This window comes from Apodemus sylvaticus, chromosome 21, assembly GCF_947179515.1.
Source record: "Apodemus sylvaticus chromosome 21, mApoSyl1.1, whole genome shotgun sequence".
Lineage (NCBI taxonomy): Eukaryota > Metazoa > Chordata > Mammalia > Rodentia > Muridae > Apodemus > Apodemus sylvaticus.
Genome location: NC_067492.1, coordinates 11,327,741 through 11,335,877, shown reverse-complemented (window position 1 = coordinate 11,335,877; position 8,137 = coordinate 11,327,741). Strand labels below are relative to the sequence as shown.

Below are 8,137 nucleotides of genomic sequence, written 5' to 3'. Positions count from 1 at the left end.
CTGTGATATGAAAGTATAAGTCAAATACACAGTTTTCTTCCCAAGTTGATTTGGTCATGGTGTTTCATCACAGTAATAGTATCCCTAAGACAGAGGAATAGTGATAAGTCTGAAATCTCACCATTTGTTAGTAACCAAGTAAGCACCCTTACCCCCAGACAAAGACAAAGTCCAAGGAACTTGGACTTTTATCACCGTTTGGTAATGAAAGTGGTATGATATCTAGATTTCACAGTACTTTCTGAGGCAGAAGATTAAATAAGTCCCTATATCTCACCATATCAGAGGGGACATGTTTAAGATACAATTGAAAGTCTCTCGTCATATCCAGAACCAGGAAATTCTCAACTGGAACAAGAAAAGAAAACTGATAGAAATCAACACCCAGATGGAAACATATTGGAGTTATCTGAGGAGTTTAAAATAGCTACCATGACAGTGCCTTAGGGAGGCCTGCTCACCATACACTGTATTCTTATGCTGTCAGTAGATAGAGAGGAGACAGAGCAAACCGGCTCTCTATACAGCTTAGCCCAGGCCATTGTGCCTGATCTGTATTATGAACGGGGATACATGGATTTGGAAAGAAGGAGAAAATGCTTCAGTGAGCAGTCAGGAGCAAGGAAAAATTTTTTTTCAGAGGGAAAATGGATGAAAAGGTTTCTTCAAAGGAACAGAAAGTCTCAGGAGAAAAACAGTGGAAGCAGAAAGAAGAACCAAATGGAAAGCCTAGACTTGGATCAACAACTGGCATTTTTAAATTGATACACCCAACTGCAGCATGGGAAGAAGGCAGCATCAGTGAACTCGGGGACAGAACAATAAAAATGACTTAATCTGAACAGCACAGGGAAAGGAGCCCAAAGGAGGAAGTAGAGTTCAAAGACCTGGCGGCCCTGATGTAAGAGGACTCATCACAGCCGTGGAAGAACAGGCAATAAGAAAGAAGACAATTTAAATGACTGAGGACCTCCCACAATTTTCAAGTTTTGGACCTTCATGATGCAAAACCTGAGCAACACAACACAGTACAGTCTCACAGAGATCACGCAAGACACTCATCAGCGGACCTTGATGCCAAAGACAAACATCCTTAGAAAGAGCCAGAGGAAGAAACTTATCTTAAACCCACCTTGAGTTGGCAAACAATTTGAATGACAGCCAGTTTCTTATCATGGGCCATGGATGTCAGGAAGAAATGCTCAGTACTTAAAAAAATAAAGCTGAAAAAGAGATCTATCGACTCAGAAATCTGTTCACTGAAAACAGACTTCAAGAATAAGAGAGGAATGGAGATGTTTTAATATTAAGAACTACAGTCTCTTTCATCAGTAGACCTATCCTAAAAGAGTAGCTAAGGAAAATTCTCTAAAGCAGGAAGAAAACATAAAAGCTGTATTAGAACTTGATATGAGGGAAGAAAAAGAAAAAAAGAATAAAATGTGAGAAGTAAAAAAGCCTTCTCTTACTGAATTTAATTTTCTCATGACGTTGAAGCAAAACCATTGTCTATTATGGTTTTCAGTGTATGTAGAAGAAATCTAATTCAAGTAGAGAAGTTTAGTAGAGGGACTTGAAGTGAGGTCAGTTCTATATGACTTTTGAAATGGGGAACACCAATACCAGGAACCATGAGAAGAAACCTATACAAAGAGTTACACTAAGAAATACTACAGGTACATGACCCTGGGTTAAAGGATGTTCAGGTAACTTGAAGCTTCAGAAATGAGACAGAACTGAGAAACAAAGAAGCAAAAACAAGAAGGAGTTAAACTCCAGCATATCATTAATTACATTAAATGTAAATGGTCTAAAAAACAACTAAAACACAGAGAGTGACATTAGATTTAAAGAGAATACAACTGTTCACTGTCAGCAAGATCTTAATCCAACTGTAACACAGGAAAGTTGAAAATAAGTGGATGGTAAATGGTATATCATGAATCAAAAAAATGTCAAGCAAGAATAGCCGTATCAACAACAGATTAAGTATACTTTAAAACAACAACAGAACTTCCAGAATAAACTTAAAATGTTACGTAGGAACAAAAGGGTTGGGTAACAAAAAGTTGATGCTAATACTCTGTGTGTGTATGTGTGTGTGTGTGTGTTAAATGCACGAGCATTTAATCTATTTTCTGCTGCTATGGCATAATATCAGAGACTGAGTATATTTAAACAGGTAAGTAAGTGTATTTGGTACATGGTTTTTAGAGGTTTGGATGATCATCATATCTGATAAGGAAATTCCTGTTGGCCATCTTATGGCTAAAGATATCCTAGGACAAATATAGTGGGGGGTAAATTTGCCTCTTTTATACCTAACCTACTCCCATTACAATGTAATCCATTCATAAAGGTCAAGGTGCTGTGGCCTCATGACCTTGTCAGAGTCACCACTGAGAACAGACACAATTGATAAGTTCTGAAGGATCTACTTAACCCACAGCAACCCTAGCAAAGCTACAAGACATGCCAAGCAAAAACTGTTAGAAAGGAAAGCTGAAGTGGACAAGTCCACAAATTCAGTTCAAGACTACAGAACTATTCTGTTTGACAATTGAAAGAACACTAGAGTATTACCAAGGTACACAGAACCACGGACCCGCAGGATCTAGCAGCTGCCTACTAGAGTGCCGAAAGGAAGCAATGTATCCTGGGAACATACACTGCACTGTGAACTGAATGAACAAATTCAGAACTACTGAAATCATACAGGAGTATCCTCTACCACATAGAATCAAGCTGAAATCTAGTGACATGAAGACTCTCAAACAGGTGTAAACTGAACGTAGAATTTTTTGTGATGCATGTGTCAGAGTGTGTTCTAGGGGAAACTTAAGACATCAAATGAATTATGCATTGAGCCCAAATTAATGTTACCAGTAAGGTCATCTCCCTTCTTTTTATAAAAGACAATCATTCTACATTTAACTTTGTGTGTGTGTTTGTGTGTGTGTGTGTGTGTGTGTGTTTCTATGTGGGTACCTGTGGAGGTCAGAGGCATCAGAGACCTCAGAGTTTTAACCACAGGTGATTGTGAACCACCAATGCAGAGCGGGGAACTCAAATCGGGTCCTTTGCAAGAGCCATGCTCTTAACTGCTGAGTCCTTTCTTGATCCTCCACCCAGGAAACAAATTTTATGTGTAATGGAAATCAAGTAACACATGGATGGAAAGGTTAGGGAAACTGGGAAATGGAGTTTGTTTGCTAGGAGAAAAAATAATGGATGGAAAGATGGAAAAGATGGCCAAAGTGCCAAATCTCAGTTCATGTCCCTATTTCCCAAGAGCCGGACACCATTTTTCTCAGGTCTGTGTCTAAGGGTACTTTCATACTGGAACCAGCCGAGGATGTCTAGTTAAAGGGCGGTCTATGAAGACATGGGCAGGGTCTATGGAGACCAGAGGTGTTAAAAACAAATGAGAACAGTAAGATTGGTGTGAAGGACAGCACAGCTTTTACCAATCCAAAGGGGAAAGTGGAAGACACGTTGGAGAATGTGGAGATGCTGAGAGGTGTTGAGAATCAGGCAGAAGACATGACTTTTTTATCCAGTCAGTCAGCCTCCATCATGCTGATGGGATGTTCCCCCTTCCCTTTGTCTTCTGTCAGGATCCCAAGAGGGTAGCTTCAACTGGAAGTCCCTTTGCCTTCTCAGTTCAGAAGGATGTGCCTACCGGTGGCACCTTGACAGAGGGTGAAGCTGGGAGGCAGACAGCTGTGTGGCTAGCAGAGACTCTCAAGGGCACAGTCAACTATCCCCATGCCACGTTGATAACAGTGATAAGGGCAGGAGAGATGGTTCCCTGGGTAAACAGCTTGTTGCATAAACACAAGGACCAGACAGAGTTCATTCCCTGGCACTGTGTAACAGCTGGGTGTAACCTTGTCATTCCAGCATGGGGGAGGCAGAGACAGGAGGATCCTTGTGGCTTTCCGGCCAGCCAGTCTAGGTGAACTGGCAGCCCTTGGGTTCAGTGAGAGACACTCTCAAGATCAAGTTAAAGAACGATTAAGGAAGACATTAATCAGTCTCCACACACATGCACACATGTGTGCACAGGCACCCCCTACATACACACATGCACTCAAACACATAGAAAAGATAATCACTGACATAGGCTGCTTGTGAGAGAGTTGCCAAAAGGAGCCACCTTACCCAGCTGTCTGCCATGTGAGAGGGAGAATAAAGCTTTATTACATTAAGCCTCTGAGATTTGGGGTTGTGTATTAAAACAGCTAGTGTTAATTACCCTGACTAATACACCCAATAAAAGCCAGGGCCTCCCGGAGTCTGTGTGGAGTCGAATATTAAATGCACACCCAGCACTCAGGAGTAATTAAAAAGTGATTCCAATATTTACTTGTGTCTCTCAAAAAACACCAATGGGGATCTGATTCATAACTTTAGTCACTCACCTCAAAACCCATCTTATTACTAAAATCATCCCCTTTGACCCAGATCCTTCCATCCATCAACCCTCAAACATTTTCCCCAACTCCAAGTCCATGCAGGACTTCTCATGAACCGTCCTTTGCCTTCACAGTGTGGGACTTTTAATTTCCTCCTTTGCTCGCCCCAATCACTGTCTTTCTGTTTCCATGAAAAATCCCCAGATTTTCCTAGTTGTCTGGGTAAGGCTTATATGAAATCAAGACAGGGAAATAGCAGTGATCCTGGTGCATAGTAAGACGCAGGCGTGTGCCCATTGCAGAATGTTTTTCTTAGGATGTGGTCTCTGAGACGCAGTTATCATGCAGTTGTTTATGGGGAGCATACTGGAAATGAACACCTGTGGGGGGGGGAGAAGAAGCATGGGTAGGCTGACACAAGGCAGATCTGGACCCAGGAACCAGATCTGGTCTCTCCCGTGTCTCTTCTTTGGATTCTAGGAGTTTAGCCCTTATCCTTCTGTATCTACCATGGATGTGATCAGCCTGAGAAGCAGGCGACCTTGGGCAAGGGCATTCCCAAGAGGCCTGACAGCTGAAGGCTGTTACTGACAGTTCTCTCTGCAGCTGGGACAGTGCATCTTGCCTTGTGGGGAGAGCTTGGCAGCCAGTCACCATCTATCATTGTACTGAGATCTTGTTTATATACAGAAGGTAGACCTCTACAGCATGGCCCTATAGTCTTGCCAGCACCTATTCTTCCTGCTCTTCCTTCTCTGTGAGGTCCTGAGTGTCTTATACTGTCGCAGGCTTGCCACTTGCTTAAAGAACCACATAGAAATTCACTCCTTCCCAGAAGCCTCTGGCCTGATGCTCAGTCTGCCTCACTGTCTTGCCAGGGCTGTTCAGTCTTCTGCACAGGAACAGTAGCCCTGTGGCTTCTTCCTGGGCTGTGGGGTTACAGAGCAGTGTGCTGCTGGCCTTGCAGGAATGAATTGATTTCTCATTATTATTAAAGAACACCATAATGAGCGTAGTCACTAGGAGGACTTGTTAATGGTTCCTCCCCTCTTGACTGTTGCCTTAAAAGGCACCCAGGGCTGTGCATATCTTGCTAGCCTTCCTGATGACTTTTTTCTCTGATTATCTATAAATAGGAACTGGGCAGGGATAGCCTTTTAATTTCCTTACTCACTGTGAGCTTCATTCTTTAATTCTTGCAGTGACTCAGATCAAGTTTGTGTAAAATTTGTAGTTAAGCATGCCAAGGAAAGAAGGAAAAGAACATTAGATAGAGTCTTGGGGTATGTCTCTACTGGGATTTGAACACAGCTCAGCTGAGAATGCTTATGTGGGATCAGAAGATATCTCATTTGATAGATATTTCACTTCTTCCTCTGTTAAATATAGAAGAGTATGCCTGCCTAATGCAGGTCTTGTGAAGATAAATGCTCATATATGTCCTGTACTTTTCCTCAGGATAAACACTTGGCATGTCCCTGAGACACGTCCGCTGTGTGTTCATTATGGATGGGAACCTGTTTTGTCACCAACCTTCCATGAGCACTCTTTGTCTCACCCTCCCTCCATGTAATGCCAACACAACACAGAGTGCAAGGCCCCCAGTGAGCTGAGGTCTTGGTTCACTGTGGTTGCTCTCACTTCCCAGCATGCACTAGCTATGGATGGCCCTCCTGGCCACACAACTCAGCAAGAACACTCATCTTTTGGGAAAACAACTCAGGCTCAAACAGAGAGTGACTTGTTCAAGAAAGTAGTTTCTGGGGAGCCTTTGGTATTGGATGAGTCTACATCATCAGCCTTCTTCCTCACCACCTACCTCCTTTAGCTCTAATCTCCAACCATTGGTCTTTTCTTGAGTGTTTCAAGCTCAAAGTTTTTGAGCTTTCTATACATGCCATTTCCTTGCAAGGGACATCTCTTGAGTTTCCTGGTTTTGCTTGGCTGACTTCTGGTCTACCTTATCTGACGTTCTCCTCCAAGATTCTGGAGACTTCAGATTCCTGTGTACACTTTTATTCTGCCCCACAGTTTCTTTAGTATTTTTTGCCACCATCTCTCTTGGTTGCCAAAACTTGACTTATATCTGTACTTTCCAACTTAACCTTGGGTATGATACGAAAAGCAGGTTCTATTTCTTTTTAGTTGGATACTTGACATAGAGCTTTCTAGGCGGCATGGTTTTGTGTATACACCTGATATGTAAAGCTGATAAATTCCTTCCTGCCAGATTCCTAACAGTAGTATGTTACTTGAATATTACCAACCTGAATCACTCCAAAGGTGAATCCTTGACTTACATGAACTTTCCATCTTGTGTAGGAGATAAAATGTATGAACAATAGTTATAGAGAAAATTAGTGGCAGATGAATAAGGCACAAAATATTTTTTCTATAAAGGCAGAGGGAAAGGAATCCTTGGTAGAGAATATGGTGCTTTAACCTAACCTAGAAGGGAAGGAAGGATTGTGACAGGTAGCCTTAGAAATGAATCAGGTCATGAAACAAACAGAAACAGCATTTTAATGGAGTGATGAGGTCTAAGACTGGGGCACTTCCTGTATCTGTGTGTAGCTTCCAAAATGGGCATCTGGATGTATCGGAAAGAAGTAGACATGTAGATTACTCTTGGTACTGTGAAATGTCTGAGTGTCAGAGCAATATCTGTCGAGCTGTGCTTTGGCTATATTTATTGAGAGAGAGAGAGAGAGAGAGAGAGAGAGAGAGAGAGAGAGAGAGAGAGAGAGCTCAGTACAAACACTGAGGAATAGCATGACTCTTGTGTCTAGTTAAAGCAGGCCACTAGTGACAGACTGTACCCAAGAGAAAGCTATAGGAACATTCATGAAACAAGAGCATACAACTTGAACATCATGGTTGTTTGTGTGTGTGTGTTACAGAGACAGAAACAGATAGATGGAGAGACAGACACATGGACAGAAAGAGACAGACACAGAGATGCTTGTGTGTATAAATGTTTTCATGCCAGCAAATATACATACATGCGTCAGCATGCGTGTGCAGGCCTGAAGTTAACATTGAATATGTTCTTAAATCGTTCTCCATTTCATTTACTGAGGGAGACTCTCTCCTTGAGTGCTCTCAGCTGGCTAGTCTAGCTATCCATCTTGTCCTGGGAACTCACAGCTTCGGTATCTAAGGTACTGGTAGTATATAAACATGGCTTCTATGCCCATTTGTGTATTCATGTCTCTGTGAAAGAACAATTTCAAAATTTCTCCATATTCTAATCCCAGGCAGAAGGATCCAAACTCCCACCCTTACACATTCACAAGTCTTTGATCTATTGAGCCAGCCCTTGGCCCCTGGACATTATGGTCGAAGGAAGCTTGAATTCAAGTAAGCAGTGAAATCCTTACAGAAGATCAGGGTTAGAGCAAGACCAAGAGTTTTACTTCAGGCAAAGAACTTAGTAGTGCTGGCAGGCATGCCTGGAGAGAGGAGTCCACAGTGACACAAAAGGCTACAGCACATAAGTAAGAGGAGTTTGGCACACACAGGTACTCTGAGATCGGTGCACATGGGTGTGCCAGGATTGGTACCAAAATGTTTGCCTTTATTGCTTTAAATGATTGTCAAGAAGGGCAGAAAGATGGAAAGCTGATAGCCCTGTTCTTAGTGCATAGACTTCTCCCTTATGAGGGACCCATTAGCTACTTAGCAGCTGACCTAAGCCAATGATAAAATGAAACCAACTA

At 42.3% G+C, this 8,137-nt stretch overlaps 1 non-coding gene across 1 annotated transcript; it reads left to right on the top strand.

Moving 5' to 3' along the window:
* The first annotated feature begins 447 nt into the window (after positions 1-447).
* Positions 448-577, top strand: LOC127672245 (small nucleolar RNA SNORA51). The gene has a single exon (XR_007974902.1). It is a non-coding gene; the product is annotated as a small nucleolar RNA SNORA51 (small nucleolar RNA).
* Positions 578-8,137: the final 7,560 nt, after the last annotated feature.